The 22329-nt window shown below is 41.5% G+C and overlaps 1 protein-coding gene across 43 annotated transcripts in view; it reads left to right on the top strand.

Annotated features, from left to right (window-relative positions):
• SORBS2 (sorbin and SH3 domain containing 2) overlaps window positions 1-22329 on the top strand; it is a 351293-nt gene that overhangs the window by 196427 nt on the left and 132537 nt on the right. For 2 of the 43 annotated variants that reach the window (XM_040489975.1, XM_040489974.1), the window contains exon 3: window positions 6897-6952. The exons of the other annotated variants lie outside the window; for them this stretch is intronic. The gene's annotated coding sequence lies outside the window, so the exon portion shown is untranslated. The remainder of the gene's footprint in view (window positions 1-6896; window positions 6953-22329) is intronic. 43 annotated transcript variants of the gene reach the window in all.

Genomic DNA, 22329 nt, shown 5'->3' with positions numbered 1-22329 from the left:
AAGCACTGTAAATAACGTGGCCTGACCACTCCAAAGGGATGTTCCATAGGCTGAAGTCTCTGTGCCGAATGACTTCCAACGGGAGGGCGTGTGTTTAGCTCCCTGCCATTTATGTAAATAGAATCAGGCGCCACCAGCACCCGCAGTGCTGGGTGCCCCGACCGACCGTGGAGCACCTGTGCACGTGGGTCTGCACGTGCCAGCATTGAAGCCGAAGCTCAATGTAGAAATAAGACCACCTCGCTCTACTCCAGTCCTGTAGAAGCCACACACAGCGGACTTGCATTTCTGTCAAAGGCTTCGGTTTTCCATCATCTATTTTTTATAGCACGGCTACTAAACCAATTGCAGCAAATGGAGGGTATTATTTCTGGCTTGGGCTCATCATGATGCTGATCTGCCGTTCCTAGGAAGCAGGCTCACAGTGCTGGGTTTTATGGTTTACCATGGGAGACCCGGTGCGACAAAACGTAAGTGCTTTGAGATGCTTGACGCTTTCACAATGTAAATAACGAATTCCCCCGTGCCTGACGGGGAAAGGGCCATGTGATCATAAGATGGGATAGGGGTGGAAATTTTATTTGGTGCCTTCTGTGGCAGGATGACAGAAGCAAAGCAAGTTGTCCCATCCTTCAGTACAGCGTTAATCTTTGAAGACAGTCTTGGTTTACTCTCAAGCAACTTTGTGACTTTTCAGAGTCGTATTTTCCTGTGTTCTTTCTGAAACGTTTGCATGTCCTTGTCTGTATGTGCTCTCCAAATATAATAGGCTTGTGTTTTTGGATTTTAAAAAGAATGGCAAAGATTTACAAACCAGAAAGTTTAGAGGAAGCCATTTATAAAGGACCATAGCCCCCTCCCCCTGTCCCAAACACACACACCCCTTCACACACTAACACACAGAGATTTTAAAAATTAACCAGCTAACTAGCAATAGCATCACATATCAACTCAGAATACTTTTCACTTACGGTCGATTGACTTAACAATGATTCTTTAAATATCGATAACCGATGACCATAGATTATGCTGCCCAATGTGAAGCTTTAAATCTGCACTGTATTTCACTAGGTGGTTAGTGGTTAATGAGAGCTAATGCTGTACAATTTATTTCTCTATAAATATTGATCACATTTTAGCTGTACAACTATTGCTTTTACAAGCATGTTTTTGTTTTGTCCTATTTTTTCCACTTTAAGACGATTTATTCACTTTTTGACTGTGAACGTAAAAACCATTTTTGGCTGCTGAAAAGGAAAATACCAAACGAGCCCATACGAATTGCTACTTTTCAGCATCCCTATGTGTTTGTGCTTTACCTAACAGCAAAATCAATAGGACTCCAGAAATGGAAACAAGTCAGCTCTGGGTGGCATTATTCACTTTCTATTAAACTTGACAGGTAATTTGCAAGTTCACACTTTTTTAATGCTAGAGTTCTTGAAACCCTGACAGCTGAACCCTTCTAACCCCAGCTAAATATGCAACTAGAGAATAGAACCCAGAGGTTCCCTTGCGCCGGTATTGTTTCCAAGGTAATATTTTGGTCAAAGGCAGAAATTAATTCTTGTTTCATGCTTTCTAGCAAAAGGGCAGCAAGAAAAAAGTAGAATCGCAAGTGTTATGAAACAAGACTGAACTTTCCATTAAGAGTCACGTAAAGAATTCAAAGACCAAATATTTAATCAAAATTAATTTAACAGAATCATATTAAGTAAAGATCCTTCCTTGGACCCACTGTGGAATTCTTCAGATGCCTTTTCTATATAAAGATATGTTTAATCTGATAGAGCAAGTGGCATTTTTATACCCCAGAAAAATTATTTATTCTTAGAAGAGAAGAAATCCTGGACGCGGAGCCAGATATGGGAAAAAAGTATTCATGGGGTAACATTTTTTGGCACGAAGTAGAAAGAAGGCAGTTTTTTAGTGAAACACTTGGCAAAGCACAAAGCTTAAAAATATTCCTAAACTTGCCCTGTTGCAAAACCACACAGCATGTTTTGCTTTTTCTCTTAGGGAAGAAACAGAAACCCTGGGCTGGGTCCGGCCTTATGAATCCTATCACTTTACTTCTCCTGACAGGGATTAGTTCAATTCACTAAACTCCCGTTGGAATGCCCAGCCTGTCATCTCTTCTGCACAAAAATGAAACACATAGCATTCTAAGAAAGAACTTAAAGCAGCCAATTTCTCAGAAAATATTTGAATGGCCCTCAGAGGTTAACAGCCCAATCATTTACACGAAAATTGCTTCAAATGCGGATAATGTGTTCTTTTGGGGTCAGCAAAGTATCTGTGTCTGCTAAAAGCTGCACAAAAACAAGCTGCCTTGGCTAAATCAGAAATGTAGGCAGATGCTGGGGAAGACGACGTGGAAATCACAAAAAAATGTTTTATCACTATTCCTCCTTAATTCTCTAGCTTCTTTCTCTCAGTGTTTTTTGTCCGGCAGCGTGTTATATTTTGTCAAGCAGTTTCATTGAGATTGTTAAGCAACCAGCAAACTCCTTCTTCTAAAGGAGTAAGCCATTGTGCTATTTTTGACTCCCGTTTGGAGTAAACAAAGTGTATTTCTATATGCTGAGTGGGAGCGAAAATGTTTGTTTATAGAGAGGAAACTTCATTGTACTATTAAAATTTCCCCCATTTTAAATCCCCAGAGCTCATCTGGAGGTCTAGGTCTTTGGACAGTAAAGAGAACCCGATTTTGTGGAGATGTTGTTATATATATATGGGAAAGCCCTTTCATTCCTTGCATCTGCCTTTCCTTCAATGTAAAATGCAAACCATCGTAAAGGCACCCTACCTTCTACCAGATGCACCTAAGCTTCCCACCCGTGCTTCTGAAAGAGGACCTCAGAACGGTCAGGAGTCTCACAGACCACCTCCTTTTAGAAAAGAGATGCTTTAAGTTTGTTGTTATTTTTTGTTTATTTGTTTTGGGTGTTTCTGTTTTGTTTTCTTTTAAGGATAGAATTCTCCTCCTCTCTCCATCCCCAACTTCAGAAAAAAAAAAAAAAATCTCACGTCTTTTGCACTGTACTTGCCTTGTCAACACAGGTCTCTCTAAAAAGTGCAGCAATTCTAGGGAAGGCATAGCTTCTAAGGGAGCAAATTCTTGACACCGACGGAAGAGAAGACCCAGGCTCCTGATAATCCCTGTTGTCCGCACCCACCTCCCTCTCTCCTCCAGTCCTGGAGCAGGTATCAGCAGGCAGTCAGGGCTGGATGGCTGCTGCTCTTTGTACCAAACGCCTTTAAGCCCCAAACCTGCAACTTGAAAGCAATGGAAATATTCTAAGTATAAATGCCAAGCCAAAACAATCATTGGAAAATCAACCTCTCCTTCAGTCTTGCCCTGAAAAACAGTGAAAGAAGCAATACTTTTAAGGCACTTAACATTATCACTGCAAAAGGAGGAATTGTTAGCAGTCTCAATGCCAATGAATGTTGCCAATTCTTACCTTTGACCCTATTCTTTAGCAAAGAAGAACAGAAACTCAGATTAATAGATGTTGCTAAGAGCAACCCAGAACTCCGACATTTTTATTATGCCTTACTCGACCTGCTAACTTGGAGTAGACTTGTTAGTGATGGAGCCGAGGGGAGAAATTATGCCACTAAGCATGCTATTGTTAGAAGAAATAGATCAGGCTTTCTTGTTGGGGAACCTTTCACTCTACCTCAATGGGAACAGTCAGCTCCGATTCCAAGTCATTGCTCGGAGTGAGCTGCTATATTGATGACCCTTTTCTCTTCCACTGCAGCGGTTGTGGGGCAAGTAGGTGACAAATACGGATGAATGATTCTTGAGTGTAGTCTCGGAGTACCCTTGGGTCTCATGGGTTGTGTAAGATGACTCTGGGCTAAATAAGACAACTGGAGAGCTGATGGGGGCTGACACTCAGCCCTTGTACCTATGACTATTCAGGCATGGGCTCCATTTGACAACGGTGTTTGTCTGAAGCCTCACTTTCAGACTGGCAAAGTACACAAACATTGAATGTCACCAGCTTCACCACTCTTTAAAGGCCAGCTGCCCCTCCTAGTTTTTCCTGAGTCCCAAAGTCTGCTCAGTAACCTCCAATATACCAGTTCCTTCATGAGCAGACAGACTTCTTTTACCCTAAGAGTCCCAGGGCACTCACAGACAGGAAAGATTTTCGTAGGAGAGCAAAAATTATCTCTCCTCTACCCTTCTGAGTTCTTAGCTGAGATCCATGTAGTAAAAGACAGATGAATGAGAGAAAAACAAAGAGAAGTACAGCAACACACATACCTCATGGATGTATGGGAACTACTGAGAGAAAAATGAGTAACTCCTTGAGGTGGCTTAGAATTCACGCTTAAATTCTATCTTCACAGTGAAAGGGGAGTGAGGACACAAGCTTCTTAGGGAAGAGTAGGTGACTTTTAGGAAAGATGAATAGGACCTTGGAAGAAGATATTGCAGGTGTGACAGTGTGTGACAAATTTATCTGGGTGTGGTGTCAGCTTCTAATCTCCTCTTCTGTGACAAGAGTCAGTCTTCCCTGGTTGATGACACTCCAGGAGGGGATTTATGACAACTGAGTTCCTTTAGGGGGATCTGACTTTAGGCATATGAAGGGAGTTCAGAGAAAGCCTCTCCCTGTATTTGCTTTTCTCAGTGCCTAAAGCCCCAGATAACAAATATACTGTATATTTGGAGCGGCATGTCCTAAACTCCTACACTCATATTTTGAGGTGGCACATTCCATTACCTTTCACTTTAAATGAGAATATCCATTTGCTCTTTGCTTTAATCCAATGATTGCATACTTTTAACTTTTGTTTTTTAGTGTAATACAACCTCAAACTTGCACAGTCACACCTGCATGAAGGTTGGTGTTTTGGTTTTTTTTAGAATGACACAACTATAAAGTTTATTGAGATTGCTTTTTCACTGACCTAGTATCCAAGCACCCAAGAAGCCATGATAAGGCAAATTATTTGGGACTATTACAATGGGTCACTTTTAATGCAGAGTATGTCTGAGGACAAATTCTGGGGTTAGGCTGCCTGTGTGGGAGACTGGGTCCCACCACTTACACCAGGGAATCTGGCACCTGTCAGGCACCACCCTGTGTGTTATTGGGAAAATTACCTGAGTTCCTAGAATCGAGCTTGACACACAGTCAAACATGGTAAATGTCGGCTGCAAAAAATACTGTAATTGTGTTGCTAGGAGCTCAGAAACATGAGGCTTGCATTAAAAATTAAATTCTAAATAGTTTCCAGGATTTTTGTTAATTGCAATTGTTGAATAAGATAAACTTGATCAAGGCACATGCACAGAATTTTAGTTATCTGTACATAAATCATTTATTTTGATCCATCATAGATGAAGGGGGAAAAAGTACATGCACACACACACTCAAAGACTTTAATGATAGTCTAGAAATGGAGATTTAACTAAATTTTAATATAAAGGCAGATGCATTTCTCGTGAGGTTTTTGTCAGATATTACTTATAAGCAGGTAGTTTAAAGAGAAGGCAGACTTGGAGAGATTTGGGGGTGGGGAGAGTTCTGTGTGTGTGTGTGTGTGTGTGTGTGTGTGTGTGTGGTTCACCTTTTCTTCCTTGTCGTCAGAATAGTTCCATTTAGGAAACAAGCTCTCTTTCCAAACTTGCAGATATCTGCAAATAGTATTCTGCCCAGAAGGGAAAAAAATAGCTTACTATGATTCATTTGAAGCAAATCTCCTAGGATGTCAAAATGGATTATTTATTGCTATTACAGGATTGATTTATCTGCGGAAACATGTATTCCTTCTCACCATGAAATCAGGACTCTCCCTTGAAGTCGGTTGATTAGGCAACTACTTCTTAAAGGGATACAAAGACCCCTGACGTGCTCCCACTAGCCTCCAAGTAGCTCCCCACATCCCATTTACCCTCACTTCCTACCTGGTCTTAAATTCCTGTCTATAGCGTCTACTTTGTGTTTAGAAAATACAAACGACTCCCTTAAAATATAATTTATCTGAGAGAGGAGAATGCATTCAACTTCTGTTAGCATATTTTAGAGGCTTAAATGGTCTGATAAGCTACTACACCGCTTTAAGCTGCAGAGACAAGTCTCCGAGAGGGGATGTTCAATTAGTGACTGGGCAACAGCAATTTGAACTGCAGAGGAAGAAGGGACTGAATATCAAGGAAAGATTCTTTGAAGAGGGGGACATAACGGAGTCTCCTTATGTAATGAATTTTTCTTTGGGTAGAAGGAAAGATAGCAGAGCACGACGTGGGGGAGGGGGTGGGAACACTCTGGGAGAGCTGACTTTATCCGGCAGGAAATGGATTTGCCTCCCTCATATCCTCTATGTCTCCCTGCTCTCCCATACTGCTCCACGCAGATCTGGAAAGGACTAGGAAAGCAAAGAAGAGATGGAGATAGCAGATATGACAGACATTAACACTATGGCCTCTGCTGTATGGCACGCTTCTATTCTATTAACGTGCGGGTCAGTGGGAATGAAGCTTTGCTGGAGAAAGTTTGTTTTAAATAAAGAAACAAGGAAAGTAGAAATCAATCAGCAAAACAAATCAGAGCTGCCAAAGTCACACTGCCCACTTTTCCCTCCCACAAGACCAACAGCCCTGGGTAAAATAGCCCTGCTTTACCCTTTTCCATCTAATTTTGGTGACGAATTATGATATGTAGCACACTAAAAATAATTGCAAGTATTTGCACAATTTCCTTTTCACGTTTTTTTTTTCCTCTGAGAAGTAGGTATCAAACCTTGTGAAGAAAAGAAGTATATAATGGTAAAGTGAAGTTTTCCTCAGTACGATGTCACTGCTATTTTGGTTGCTTTGCGATTGTGGGCCTGATCCCACCCACCTATTTATTGTAACATTTCTCTTCTAGAGCCAGAATAGAACAGACTCATATACCATTCTGATCTGGGTGCATTTCTTCAGAAGGTATGCTGTGTTCGTGGGGAATCGTGGCTGCCTGGGCTTGGGGCTGAAGAGGCAGGAGGAAACGTATGCATGCATTTCAACAAAAAGATTTCCTAGCGAAGTGAACAAAATCAAATGACGGGCACCAAAGAACAGGACTACACTCAGACCCCTCCTTCACACTCATGCCTGTTGTCTTCCCACTAGAATTTCTGTCTTGAGATTCTGCATGGATATCCTTCATTTAAACGGATTGATTTAGAGGAAGCCATTGTGGAAATCAAGGAAGGTGAAACAGTTATGGAGACAATACTCTTGCGGGGGGGGGGGGGGGGGTGTTTTTGGATTCTTTAAAGGGGGGGGGGGTTAGGAACATTGTGAGGACACCGAGCCCCCCCCCGCCCCCCACTTTGTCCTAATAATCCTTCCTTGGGCTGCTTTTCAGTTACAGCCATCCCACGTAGTCCCTACTTGTTACAGCAGATGCCGCTTACTTGTTAACGCTCCGCACAGGCACACGGACTGCGCTTATCACCACGTACACACCCAGGGCCACTCCATGCCTCTCGTGCTGAATTTTCCCTGGCTCTCCACTCCACTCGCCTCCGGTGGTGAGTAGGACAGCAAGGCCCCACTTCTGGATGTCGCTGCCTGCTGCTCTGAGCTAGCCGGATGGCTTCAGCAGCTGCCCCCCCAAGCTTCTTGGCTCTCTCTTTTTCTGAAATCACCCTGGCCAAATAGCACGTAGATTCTACTCTACCATATGCTACTCATCCAACCCATCATGGAGGAACCTACCCAAATCTACCCCCCCCCAAAAGGCAAATTTATTTAGTTCCCTTACCCTTTCAAGACACATTGTTTCAGTCTTTGCATTGCAAAACTGGGGAAGCCTGGAGGATGTCTTTTAGGCACTGTATTTGTTTTCTAGGGCTGCCGTAACTAAGTACAAGAAATTGGGTGGGATACAACAAAAGAAAACATTGTCTCACAGCTCTTGAGGCTAAAAGTCTGAAATCAAGATGTCAGCAGGGCCATGCCCCTATGAAAGACTCTAGGGAAGAACCCCTTCCTTGCCTTTCCCTAGCTTCTGGTGGATGCCAGAAATCCTTTCATTCCTTGGCCTAGGCCGGCATCCAATCCCTGCTTCCGCTCTCAAGTTGTATCCTTTCTTCTTCTTGTGTGTCTTTCTCTCTTCAGAAGGACACCAGTCATTGGATTTAGGGTCCACTCTAATCCAGTATGACCTCATCTTAGCCTGATGACATCTGCAAAATATGATCATCCTTATAATAGATCACTCTTTGTTGACAACCTTTCTGTCACTCTTTGATGCCCTTCCTATCCACACACAAATAATTGAGATTATCTTTCAAGAGGATGAGTTTTTCTAAAACTTGATGGGTCCCTTCATTGTTGTGATTTTTGGAGAGCTACAGAATGTCTTGGGGTTACATATTCCCACATAAATAGCTCAGAAGATCCCCAATCTCCACCATGCTTTCCATTTCCTATTGATGCATTACTTTTAAAAGGAAAGTTTCGACTTCCTCGATTGTAAATCAGGTTTTAAAAGCGCATACTTTTCAGGAAAAGGGACCGGATATCAGGGCATAAATACCAGATTGTAGAGTGTGTTATTCACAATCTATAATATAATCCGTGTGATAGTTTTAGTTCTCCATTTGCATGCTGGCTTGACTGTATATCTAGAAACAGACAGCGACAGAGGCAGAATGAGAAACAGAGAGAGAAAGTCTACTTTCTAAAAGTCAGTGCTTGGTCCCTGCGTCAGACTGTGTAAGAACAAAAGAGAATCCTACTGAAAAAAATAAATACCACCAGGCTTAGTTAGGTATGACAGTGCAAAGACATTTTATAAATATTTTGATAAGTAGATGCAAGAGAAAGTGACTTGTGAGGTAGTTATTTTGCATTACGCGACGTTCAAAGCCAATTGGAATTCTTCATTTGCATAAACCATCTGAGCTGTTTGCCATTTGGAGAACTGTTCTATTCTAAGTTCCAGCTCCTCCCCTACTAGGTAGGCAGCAGTGGAGCTTCTGTACTTGAATCTGTCCTGATGAGACTGTGTGCTGAAGTAAGCTGCACGCATAACAGATGAAGCAAAGGATTTAAATTTACCACTGGGACTGAAGTGTGTGTGTGTGTGTGTTTTAAGTCATTGAAAGAGTATGGCTACTCGACCATGAGAAAAAGACGCAAAATAATGAGTGGCATGAGTCATTTCTTCCCGCTTAGAAAAAAAAAAGAAAAAAAAGCAAAAAAACCCACATAACTGTGTAGTGGTTTCCATAGGAAAAATACTCGATAAGCAGAGAGCAGCGACTTTTAAAAGTCATTATCAATATACCATTTTGTCAGTCACAATGGAATTTGGATAGAACACTGCTGGGCGGCTAGGTTGGACTAAAGCCCCCTCCAGGATTTACAGGGGCCGACCTCGTTTACCTGTTCCAGCAGGAAGGCCAAGGGCCTGGGTGCCCAGCTGCAAAGAGGGAACCGCATTTAAAGCCTGGGGCTCCTCCAGTCCCTGAGTCCTGGGGCAGGGCCCTGAGCCGAGCTCTCTGCACATTCTAGCTCTGAGGCTGCCCGGTGTTAACAGACTTCTGCACACCCGGCCTCCTCCCAAAGGCCTGCGGCAGCTCACACGAGAAATCTCTGACTGTCCTTTCTCCCGGGAAATGAAAAGAAACTTGCTCAAGGACTTCTGGTCAGCATCGCAGCGTCATCAGTGTTCTATTAGGATTCATTGAATGTATATTGTTGCCTTTATTTTTCAAGATTCCTAAGTGCTGAGACATGACTTAGTAGAGTCTCTCAGGGGTCCTGACAGGGTCCCTGTGAACGGGAGAAGGCAGGTTTCACAAAAGAGAAAAGGGTGATTTTACAAAAATTTTATCAAACATTTGGGGATATTTCTTTCTTGTTTTTTTAAAGACAAATTCATAGTGAGATTTTAATTTTTTTTTTTTTAGTTGTTTTAATGTTTATTTTGACAGAGAGAGAAAGAGCAGGGTGGGAGAGGGGCAGAGAGAGAGGGAGAGAGAGAGAATCCCAAGCAGGCTCCATGCTTTCTACGTGGAGCATGATGCGGGCTCCGTCACAAGAACAGTGAGATCATGACCTGAGCTGAAATCAAGAGTCAGGCACTTAACCAACTGAGCCACCCAGGCACGCCCACAGTGACCTTTTTAAAAACCCAAATTAGGGGCGCCTGGGTGGCGCAGTCAGTTAAGCGTCCGACTTCAGCCAGGTCACGATCTCGCGGTCCGCGAGTTCGAGCCCCGCGTCGGGCTCTGGGCCAATGGCTCAGAGCCTGGAGCCTGTTTCCGATTCTGTGTCTCCCTCTCTCTCTGCCCCTTCCCCGTTCATGCTCTGTCTCTCTCTGTCCCAAAAATAAATAAACGTTGAAAAAATAAATAAATAAAAATAAAAATAAAAACGCAAATTAGAATTACACTGCTTGTGTTGATTTGCATCTTATACTTTTAGAATATCTTTCTATATCATTAAGTATTCTTTGAAAATGTAAATATATTAGCTACAAATATGTAAGTTACAACACACCCCACGATAAAATACTAAATTTTTGCATCTCTTAATGTTAAAGAATTTAGAAATGCTTCTACATCAAATGTTGTATTTTTCTCATCCCTTGAAAAAAATTACATAAGTTATGCTGAACATAAAATGTTATGGGCTTCTTTTTCCTGCCAAGTAGATCATGATAATTCTAAAATTGGGCAGAAGCATCTGAATGTGAGTCATTAGGCTGAGAAGAAAAAGAGAAAAAAGTAATAAAGTGCCTTCCCACAAACCTGAAGATCTGCACTATTGCTTGTATTTCACAGGCTGGAAACTAGGATCTCAGCAAATGTTAAGTTGGATGATCTTCTAGAATCAACTAACCCTGAGTATTCATGATTCAGAACCTTCAGAACTGCTGTGTCAAGCGGCTGGATGGGAGGGGTGTTATCCCCAAATCAGTTTACCATAAAGATGAGGCAGACAGAAGGCACACACCATCTAATTCTGTTCTCTACTTATTCCGAGAACGGAAATACAGAAGAAAATCCTGTCTATAGGCTCTTAGAGAGGAGTCCTCTAAAAGCATTTGGTCAGCTGACCCAGAGAGAGATGGGTAGAAAGTCGATGAAAAATCTAGATTCTCTTTGTTTTTCAAGTATACAGACTTGGAAGTTTTTAGCAGCTTTACCCTGGATAAGAGTTTTCCTTGTTTAATACCAGTAGAACTTATACTGTATGACACGTAAGGAAATTAAGGAGAATGGAAAATAAAGAAGCAGCCTCTGTGAATCAGAGATATGGCCTTCTGATACAAAGATAAACAATTATCTGTCATAGAATTCTTATCATATGTTATTCCCTGCTCTAAACACTTTACGTGTATTAAATTCTCACACAACCAGTGGTAAATATCATCCTATTCTACAGCTGAGGAAGGAAAGACTGGAGGGCTGACTTCATTCATTCATTCTTTCATTACTCCCTCATGTATTTGGCTCCTAAAGGGTGACCAGCACAGTTTGACTGAGGGAGATACTGTTAGGAACAGGCCATCATCGGGGCGCCTGGGTGGCTCAGTCGGTTGAGCGTCCAACTGAGGCTCAGGTCATGATCTCACAGCTTGTGAGTTCGAGCCCCGCATCAGACTCTGTACTGACAGCTCAGAGCCTTGAGCCTGCTTCTGCTTCTGTGTCTCTCTCTCTCTCTGCCCCTAACCCACTCACATTCTGTCTCTGTCTCTCTCAAAAATAAACATTAAAAAAAAAAAATTAAAAAAAAAAAAAAAAAAGGAATGGGCCATCATCTCTGCCTCCTCCCAGAGCAAATGGGACTCACAGCTGGGATTTCCACTGTCTGCTTGTCTTCAAAGCCCTGAAAACCAACACTAAAAGTGCAATTTAATGACAAACCTGTGACATCTCCCAGGAGACCAGTAAATAACACTGCATCTTAATTTATTTTCTTCCTGATTTGAAAAGCACCACGATTAACTTTAGAATTAGGAATTAAAATAATTAGTGCCATTGTCCATGATTTTGTGATGGCTAGGTGGATGCAGGAGGCAGCTGGTTAACCAGATTTAGAAATAAGGCCCCGTGGTTTCACTAGTCAAAAATAGTCTTATTGACCTCCACATATGAGATAAGAATGCTCAAAAGGCAGTAGTGAAAGAAGTATTCACCAGTATTTACCTAGAACACAAGATTCACCATTGGTTTCAAAGTTAGATAGAATGGCAAAAACAGAACCTTAGCAAAATATTTTCAAGTGATCCCCAACCACAAATGCAGATTTTTGGCAAGCCAAGGGTCCTTATCAACCCCACAGCCAGGTGAAAACATTTGTCTGACGAGCCTAAAAGCATGGATTCATGACCACACTCTTTCCACCACACCACGAAGGAGCCTTTTTGAGGTAATACAGTCATTGGCATTATGTTGGATCTCTGGTCGCCACATGGTGGAGAGAATCTTAATTGAGTCCTATTCTTGGGCTGGTTGGATAGGCCCACAGACCTAGGAAACAAGCATGTTGTTTTTGGAATAAAAAATCTTCTTTTGAACATTCTCATAATGTTCACAAAAGTTATCCTCCATAGGTTTATGAAAACTCAAATTATATATAAGAAAATGACCATGGATACCTCAAGCCTTTTTTGTTTTGTTTTGTTTTGTTATTTAATATCAGACCCCTGGTCGAGGATTATGCCACCAGGATGGGTGTTACCTTCAAAGCCAATCATATTCCCACAAGAGTCACTCGTCAAAGAAAGCATGAAACCTGCCCGGAGCAGATTCATGGACAAACATTAACCAGTAATTCAAAACAGTGATTGAGGTGGTTTTATTTGGATTTAGTTATTTCTCTTGGACAAGCTATTCTTACTGTATCTTAAAATGTGTATCTTAAAGCCTGGCTTTATCAAAATAAAATAAGCCTAACCACGGGACATTATTTGGAAATCAAATTTTATTAATTGCATAATGGTTTAATAACCTAGCTAAATAAGGCTTATTTCCTCATCAACACATTTTAAAAGAAGCTGATTGAAGAGAATCCCTCAGGCATTTCTTTCTTTTTTTTTTTTATTTTTTTTTTAATGTTTATTTTATTTTTGAGACAGAGAGAGACAGAGCATGAATGGGGGAGGGGCAGAGAGAGAGGGAGACACAGAATCAGAAGCAGGCTCCAGGCTCTGAGCCATCAGCCCAGAGCCCGACGCGGGGCTCGAACTCACGAACCGTGAGATCGTGACCTGAGCCGAAGTCGGCCGCTCAACCGACTGAGCCACCCAGGCGCCCCTGGCATTTCTTTCTTAATGCAGGTATGATCTGATAAAAGCCTTCATTTGGTAATCTGATAACAAAATTATTAAGTTTTCACTAATTTCAAAGAATCAAAAGTATTCAAATTCATAAAATTGACTCATCAAAAATGTCCTTACAATAGAGCATAATAAAGAGCCAACTACTGAATTTACTAACACCTTCCTAACTTCTTGTGAGTACCATTACTTTGAGAGTAAGTCATCAGCACAATATGTTGACCCTGGGACCTATTTGAGTTAGCTGCAATTGTGACCGTAGAAGTAACAGGATCACGGGGCACCTGGTTAAGCATCCAACTCCCTGGTTTTTGCTCAGATCATGATCTTCAGCCCATGAGATCTAGCCCCGAGTGAGGCTTTGAACTGGTAGAGCAGAGCCTGCGTGGGATTCTCTCCTCTCTCTCTCTCTCTCTCTCTCTCTCTCTCTCTCTCTGCCCCTCTCCCCTAACTCGCTCACATGCTCTCTCTCTCTCAAAATAAATAAATAACATTAAAAAAAAAAAGAAGTAATAGGATCATTCATGCAAACTGTGGACATTCCTTAATAATCTGTCCACTTTCCAGAGGAGAAGAGAATTCGCTTTGATGAAGCTATTTCTATCACATCAGTGTTGATAGAAATGAGTGACTCATTTAGTAACCATGGAGATAATGCCAAGGAGTGTAAGAGAGGAACATGTGTGCGTACTTCCAGATGCTGCTGCTTTTGTGAAAGCATCTGTTCAGGGATCTAAATCTGCTACGGGCATATTTAATGTCTCTAAAACGAAACTCATTTGGTTTTGCTTTCCCTTCACACTTTTGTTGATTCTCTGTAGTAGCTTCAAGTAAATATAATACAAGGCAACCCAATACTTCACTCACAGGACCCTGTGTTCTTTCCAGAAATGTGTCTCATATTTAAAGATGGGTGTCCAAATGTGCTAAAAACAGACCCTCCTCCCAGACACATTTCTAATACTTCTATTTGTGAAATCTCTGGTCAATGTCCAGGCTCCCATACTATATTTATCCTTATCTTTATATTTATATGTATGTCTTTCTATTTTTTGCATCTGTTTCAATAAGTTTCTAATATATCAATCATATATACTTATAGGACAAACAGTACAAGAAAATAAGCATCCAATCTCCCTATTGACTCAAGCTAAGTCTAGTCTGTGTGTGTATGGGGGGGGGGGGTGTATCAATCTCCTTCTATCTCTTTAAATGTGGTTTCTAAAACTATCAATTATTCAGCTTAAGCAGCTCCTAACAAGTAAGCTTTGCTAGACTGAGTATTTAGGGGGACAGGTCTTTACAGAAATGACCATGAAAACGTTGGGTATTTTTCTATTTAAAATCAAATTCTGGGGCACCTGGGTGGCTCAGTCGGTTAAATATCCAACTTCAAGGGGCGCCTGGGTGGCGCAGTCGGTTAGGCGTCCGACTTCAGCCAGGTCACGATCTCGCGGTCCGGGAGTTCGAGCCCCGCGTCAGGCTCTGGGCTGATGGCTCAGAGCCTGGAGCCTGTTTCCGATTCTGTGTCTCCCTCTCTCTCTGCCCCTCCCCCGTTCATGCTCTGTCTCTCTCTGTCCCAAAAATAAATAAAAACGTTGAAAAAAAAAATTAAAAAAAAAAAAAATATCCAACTTCAGCTTAGGTCATGATCTCACAGTCTGTGAGTTTGAGCCCCACATCGGGCTCTGTGCTGACAGCTCAGAGCCTAGAGCCTGCTTCGGATTCTGAGCCTCCCTCTCTCTATGACCCTCCCCTGCTCATGCTCTTGCTCTCAAAAATGAATAAACGTTAAAAAAAATTAAAATCAAATTCTACTAGTAGGTTGCTTTAATAATTCAGCAAGTATTTCCTGAAAGCCTACTATTTATGATTCACAATGAAGAATACAAAAGTGAATGAAGTATGGTACCTATCCTCAAAAAACAAAAACAAAAAATAAATAAGACAAGATGAAGTGGCTCAAAGACGTACATTCGCTTAAATGAGAGAACAAGCCATTTATGTTGTTTACACAGGAGCTACTTCGAGATGAGCCTCTAAGAAATGGATATGATTTTAAGAGTAATTAAGACTAATCCCAATGGAGGAAACATATCACAAAAAAACGTGACTCAAAACCATATCTGCCGTGCCACCCCAGTCACGTGCTCTTGGGAGACAGGGACTTGTCTTGATTATTTTGGCACCTCTAAGACACAAAACGACGTCATGCACACGGCAGGCCCCCAGTTAATATGTGCTCATAAAACTCAAAGGAAGGCTGAAACATAAAATGCACGTAAAAAGAAGCCGCCAAAAGTCCAATTTTACTGAAGAACAGACTATAAGAAAGGAAATAGAGTATAACGTCCTGAAAATTAGGTTGGGAACATATTGTGCCGGGCTTGACTTGGAATTTATTAATAGATAATGTGAAGTCACTGTTCCTTTTCAAAAGATTGACCTTGTAACAACAGCACCATCCAATGGAGAGACGGGGGGGGGGGGGTGTTGCAGGGGAGAGAGAGAGAGTGAGAGAGAGGGAGGGAGGGGGGTGCTGGGGAGAGAACTAGAGACAGAAAAATGAATGAAAAGATTAATATGATAACTTATTTGAGAAAATGAAATTGAAAGAAATGATGAGCCTGAAATTAATAGCAGTGGATATAAGTACTATATGAACCATAGCAAAGATCATAATAAAAACAAGAGCGGTTATTTCCTGATTAATGATATCCCAGCACAAAGTTAGAATTTTGATTGATTACCTCTTGGGATTCTCACCACAGAATTGTTATACACAGTTTTTCTCAGTGAGGAAATTGAGGCTTGGAAAGACTAGGTAACTTCCTCAAGGTAGCACTCCTAGAGGCTATATTGGGAGGCTGTATTTTGTTTGATCCTCTGGAATAGACTTCTACATGGCAGGTGCCAGGAACCAACATTTAGAAGCTTTGTCAAATGCAGCTTGTCCTTTGAATAAAGATGATTAGTTAGAATTTCCAGCACCAGTGGAAACGATCCCAAGCTAGAATCTCTGCAGCACAGCGCTTTTTGCAGAGTAATTCCATCCTTTTGTAACTACTGGATTGTAGCAGGTTATAATGGTTTGTAGCTATTGACTCGCGGAAGGCTGAAGTTCATTGTAAATATGAACAGGAAAAATGTTCAAAAATAGATGTCTAAATCTTTTTATGGAACTAATCAAAGATTTACTGTAATTGCTTTAAAAAGGGCTCTCCATTAAAATATAAACTGGCAACGGGGGCGCCTGGGTAGTTCAGTCGGTTAAGTGTCCACCTATGGCTCAGGTCATGATCTCGTGGTTTGTGAGTTCAAGTCCCATGTCGGGCTCTGTGCTGACAGCTCAGAGCCTGAAGCCTGCTTCAGATCCTGTGTCTCCCTCTCTCTCTGCCCTTCCCCTGCTCACGCTTTGTCTCTCTCAAAAAAATTAACGTTAAAAAAATTTTTTAGGGGCGCCTGGGTGGCGCAGTCGGTTAAGCGTCCGACTTCAGCCAGGTCACGATCTCGCGGTCCGTGAGTTCGAGCCCTGCGTCGGGCTCTGGGCTGATGGCTCGGAGCCTGGAGCCTGTTTCCGATTCTGTGTCTCCCTCTCTCTCTGCCCCTCCCCCGTTCATGCTCTGTCTCTCTCTGTCCCAAAAATAAATAAACGTTGAAAAAAAAAATTTTTTTTTTTAAATTTTTTTAATAAAAAATAACTAAATAAAATGTAAACTGGCAACAATCTTATGCCTGATTCTTTTTTTTTTTTTTTTAATGTATTGAGCATATAAGATGTGCCAGGTGCTGAACTGGATGCAATGAGAAATGTAGCATAAAAAAGAAATTAGCCTTCATCTCACAGATACTATATTGACAGAGACAGACAGACATGACATAGGGAAGAAGTATTCTAGTACCAAGACGAAGAGTAATTATAGTCAGTACGCTGGACACATGAACAAGCTGTCTTGAGAGTCTCTGTGTTTGAGGCTACAAAAAATACATGCGTGATTTTTTCAGACACTATTCTTGACCGGGGGAAGACAAAATGTGTGTTACAGGGTTTAAACACATTAAAAGTATTTTAAAAAAACACCTAAAGAAATAGAACTGAATTCAGAGGTTGGGAAGCCTTGAAAACTGGTTGGGATTTGAGGAAATAAAAGGTTAAGGAAATTCCAAATCCAGATCAGGAAAATAGCATGGACATCATGGGGGATTCAGGAAGAGCAGAGAGACATAGGTGAAGTGAGGGGTGAGGTGAAAATGATATTGAAAAAGGAGAATAGAGTCAGATCAGGTCACAGCCTTAAGGTCATTCTAGAGTGTCAGAAGTTGGCCTTTTTTATTTTTATTTTTATTTTTATTTTAGTGTTTATTTATTTTTTGAGAGAGTGTGAGAGAGGCAGAACGTGAGCAGGGGGAGGGGCAGAGAGAGAGAGGGAGACGCAGAATCCGAAGCAGGCTCCAGGCTCCGAGCTGTCAGCACAGAGCCCCATGCGGGGCTTGAATTCAGGAACCACGAGATCATGACCCGAGCTGAAGTCAGACGCTTAACCGACTGAGCCACCCAGGCGCCCCAGAAGTTGGCCTTTCTGATGACCAAGAGCCCCCATAAGTTTTGAAAGGAGGGAGTGAGGTAATTGGACTAGGTCTTAGGAAGAGTCCTCTAGCAACAGTATAAATGGTGGTGAAGAGAGGTGGGAAAGGTAAGTTAGGTACACCTACTTAAGATCCAAAAGACAAACTACAAACCTGATCATCAGCCAGCTCACAAGGACTCTGTCACAGAGATCAATTCTGCAAATATCACAGCACACCAGAAAATAATTGCTGTTGAAGGATAACTAGTTTCTTCTGGAAGCTATGAAGACCATTAACTCGCTGCTATTTTTTTTTTCCTTTTTTCACTCTCTATGCATGAAAATATCCCAAGTATTCGATAAAAACACACAAAAGTTGTCCCAGCACTGCTTAAGATCTAAATTTACGGTGTCTTTTTCTCCCTAAAATACCCAAGCATCCTCAAAAAAAAAGCCAAAGCAGCTATATGTAAGTCAAGGAAACCAGGATCTTTTTAAGTTTTTTGTTTTTTTTTTTTCTGAAAGAGAGAGAGAGAGCACAAATGGGGAGGGGCAGAGAGAGAGGCAGAGAGAATCCCAAGCAGGCTCCACACACTGTCAGCGCAGAGCCCAACATGGGGCTCGAACCCACAAACAGTGAGATCCTGACCTGAGCCGAGATCAAGAGTCGGATGCTTAATCGACTGAGCCACCCAGGTACCCCGAGATCTTTTTAATACTAAGCTTGGGGTGTGAACTTGGAGGTTGAAACCATGAAAAGCTAACTTCTGAGAACTGCTTCCTGCTGTCCAGCTGTAAAGGAATTGGCATATGCAAGAGAGGAGCAAAATTAACTTGGGAGTATCAGTGTTCGCGAACAGACTAAAAACCATGAAGACTGTACCTTTTTAGGTGTCTGCGCTTTGTGTACAAGGCATAACAAGAACGGGGTGAAGTGAGTCAAGTGGTTGTAAATATGCAGCTGTAACACTGCTGGAGTCTAGATTAATATACTACAGTTGCTCTCTCTTCACTCCTCATGACCCAGGACCTGGACATTCACTGAAGCTAGGTCAACGTCCTGCTCTATGGCTGTGAGCTCCAGTGGTTCCTCAAAGGCCCTGCAGAGATAACTGAACTAGAAAGACACACGCTTAAAAAAGATGCACTAGATAATTCCAAAGACACACTTCCCACGTGGAGCCCCCGGTTGTCTGCGCCTTAACAAATACTGGAAATTATTCTAAGGAAATGAATAGAATAAGGCTCAGAATACTGTTTGAGGCAAATCCGTGTCTCTGCTTTTTATGGGTATTGAGCCTTCTTTGTATCGGCCTGTTGGGTCTTTTTTTCTTTTTTTTTCCTCCTAGCTTCCCTTGAAAACTCACAGTTATTTTCTCAGGATCCTCCTAGAAATAAATCACTCTTGTTAACATATGTCGCTTAGGTTTAAGCTCATTAAAACATACCCATTCTATGGGATCCATAATTCAAACTCAGTTGGTACTTATTCTCCAAAAACATAAGACTGTTTTCAACGTTCTGAAAGGAGACGGAGCAAAAGAGGCTTTTTCTGTTTTCAGTGAAGTTGCTGCTATGCCACAGCGAAAAGGTATCTGTGTTATTTCAGGTGCTCGCTTTTATGGCCAAAGTTGTGCCCAAAATACAATATGCCTTTAAATGGCTCTGGGATTGATTAATTTCTCAGATGTTCTCCTTCCCCCTATGATGATGTGGATTCAGCTCTGGCCCACTTCAACTATTAAATTAAATTATACTAAATCTTAGAAAACTGGTTATTTTCCTGCACTTAGGGTACCCATTTTGGGTAGAGCTTTAAGTAACATTAACGGGGTGTAAGAGGTCAGGCTAACAGACACTAAATATCAAAGGTGTTCTCGGGGCGCCTGGGTGGCGCAGTCGGTTAAGCGTCCGACTTCAGCCAGGTCACGATCTCGCGGTCCGGGAGTTCGAGCCCCGCGTCGGGCTCTGGGCTGATGGCTCAGAGCCTGGAGCCTGTTTCCGATTCTGTGTCTCCCTCTCTCTCTGCCTCTCCCCCGTTCATGCTCTGTCTCTCTCTGTCCCAAAAATAAATAAACGTTGAAAAAAAAAAATTTAAAAAAAAAAAAAAAATATCAAAGGTGTTCTCAATACGTCACCCTTTAGTAAAAGAAAAAGGAAACAGGGTTGTTAGGGCTGACCTGGGGATGAAGGGAAAGGCCCCTTATTGTTTCTTCAAGTCCTACTCTTCCAAAATTTTCTCAAAATTCTGACCCAGAGTAACTACAGTTCCAGCCCTGGTTATGTTTCATCACCAATCACAAAGCTTACCCATTTCGTCACCTTATCTGCCCTCCCCCGCCCCTCACTGGTCAACCATGCTCTCCTTTTATTTTTTCAGGGCTGTTGTGAAGGGTGATTAGTCCAACATCTCTTACATAACTCATGACCCTTTAGCAGGTATCAGTGGTATCCATTTTTATAATGACCCGGGGCTCAAATTATTGTTTTGGCTCAAAGCTAAAGAACTTCTCACTTCCCTCCCTTATGACACTTGGCTACACATCGATAAGGTTGTTTTGGAGGAAAATTATGATCTCACATAATAGTTTCCTCTGAATTATTTGGAAGTTGAGCAACACTGGACCTAATTATACGGAACGAAAGTCTGTAATTTCTAAGAGGAAGACCTCAGTTCTCTGGAGCAGGCCCCTTCCTCAAGCGATTGATTTCGTCTCCTAAAACAGCTCCTCTTTTCTCCACGGCATTGTTAAACACAAACTCTTTTGCTCTTGCATAAAGATCTGGTATTTTCTTACTCTACTTTACAGTAAAGTATTTGGCTTCTTTGAAACTGTGGTCTAGGGTTCATCTTCTGGTTACACCAAAAAAATTCTTTCTCCACAGCGTTTGCCTCCCAACCTCATTTACATTTCGCGTCTGGATCAAAATTCCACGTGAATGTGAGAAAACAGAGTTCTGTCTTTTACGGGCTGCTCCAGAATTTGCTTACACACGCTTCAGAAGACTTCGCTGCTAACCTGTGCTGTATTCTTACAGAAAGTCAATCACCACAGTGTTCTCGTCTACAAAAAGATAACACATCGAATGTCCCCATCACACTGAAAGAGCAGGAGAATTGGGAAGTCGGTTTTTATTCATTTTTTGGTTCAAGGTGTATTTTGGTCTAGACTGTCTCTTATTAGCCTGACTGATGTCACGAGGTAGACAGACCAGGACGTTTAGCACCATTCCCATGGCAAAGGGGAGAAAATGGAAGCCAGCGTAGACAAAGTGACATGCCTCCAGTCACATGGATGAGTAGATGTTGGAAACCTTGGCTGAAGTCTAAGCTTTTTTTCCCCCACCCCCAGCTTCACTGAGGTATAACTGACAAATAAAATTATGAGATATTTAAAGCATACAACATGACGATTTGATGCACACACTGTGAAAGGATTCCCCCACAGAGTTAATTAACACATCCATCACCTCACATGCTTCCCCCCTGCTTTTTTTTTTTTTTTTTTTTTTTTTTTTTGGTGATATCATTTCAGTTCAGAATCTGAAGAGCCTTTAAAGCCTGATTCCATGTTCCTCATCCCACAATGCCTCATTCCAAGGGACAGATTTATCGACAGCTCCACGGCGAAAAAACAGTAATTCATTCTTTGAGATGATACTGTAAATATCTTTCAAAAACGCAGGAAACATATTCTCCAGGTCTCAAAATCAAAGGATAATAAACAAAATGTCTTCCGGCCCCCAGTACAGTTTTCTCCTAAGGTAGGTTGGCAAGGAACACCTGCAAGCCGGGCCCACCCTCTTCGATACAAGGGAGCTTTTGCCTTTTTTTGACAGAGATATACTTCTGGAATTTTTTTAGAAAATGTCTAGGAATGCTAACATTGTCCCTATTTCTGCGTTGTAAAGACAAAAGGCATTATACACACAATGTATTATATACAAGGTAAAATACAATTTGACTCAACAACTGGTTATAGCGATTCTCTCATTGGTAAAAAAGTTTACATTATATGTGAGTAACCAGAATCTACTCGTATCAACTCAGGAAAAATGAGGAATTTAAGCCTTTTTTTTTTTCGAATTTATTTTCTAAACTACAGAATAAATAATTTTGTTCCCTGTAACACATTCCATGGATATTTCATCTTTTATGGCTTGGACTCCCTCAACCTTCAGTTAATTTTTACCAGAAATGATCAATAAGGGGATAAATATTGGGCTTTGGGTGCTGCTTTACAGATTTACAAATTCCATCTTATTAATATCATATTACTGTTCGTTGTGCCCAAGGCTCTTTCTTGAGCTACTGAATCATTTTAAACTCTACTGAAATGTCTCTTTAAATGTATTGTTATCATTAGTGATTAACAAGGTCTGTCTGGAAACTTAGAAATCAAATTTTACATACAATTTAGGCACTTGTTTTCAAATTGTTCATTTCAGGAATT

The sequence above is a fragment of the Herpailurus yagouaroundi genome, unplaced genomic scaffold, assembly GCF_014898765.1.
Source record: "Herpailurus yagouaroundi ecotype Mexico unplaced genomic scaffold, PumYag 181, whole genome shotgun sequence".
NCBI classification, from domain to species: domain Eukaryota; kingdom Metazoa; phylum Chordata; class Mammalia; order Carnivora; family Felidae; genus Herpailurus; species Herpailurus yagouaroundi.
This window is presented reverse-complemented; position numbering and strand designations above follow the sequence as displayed.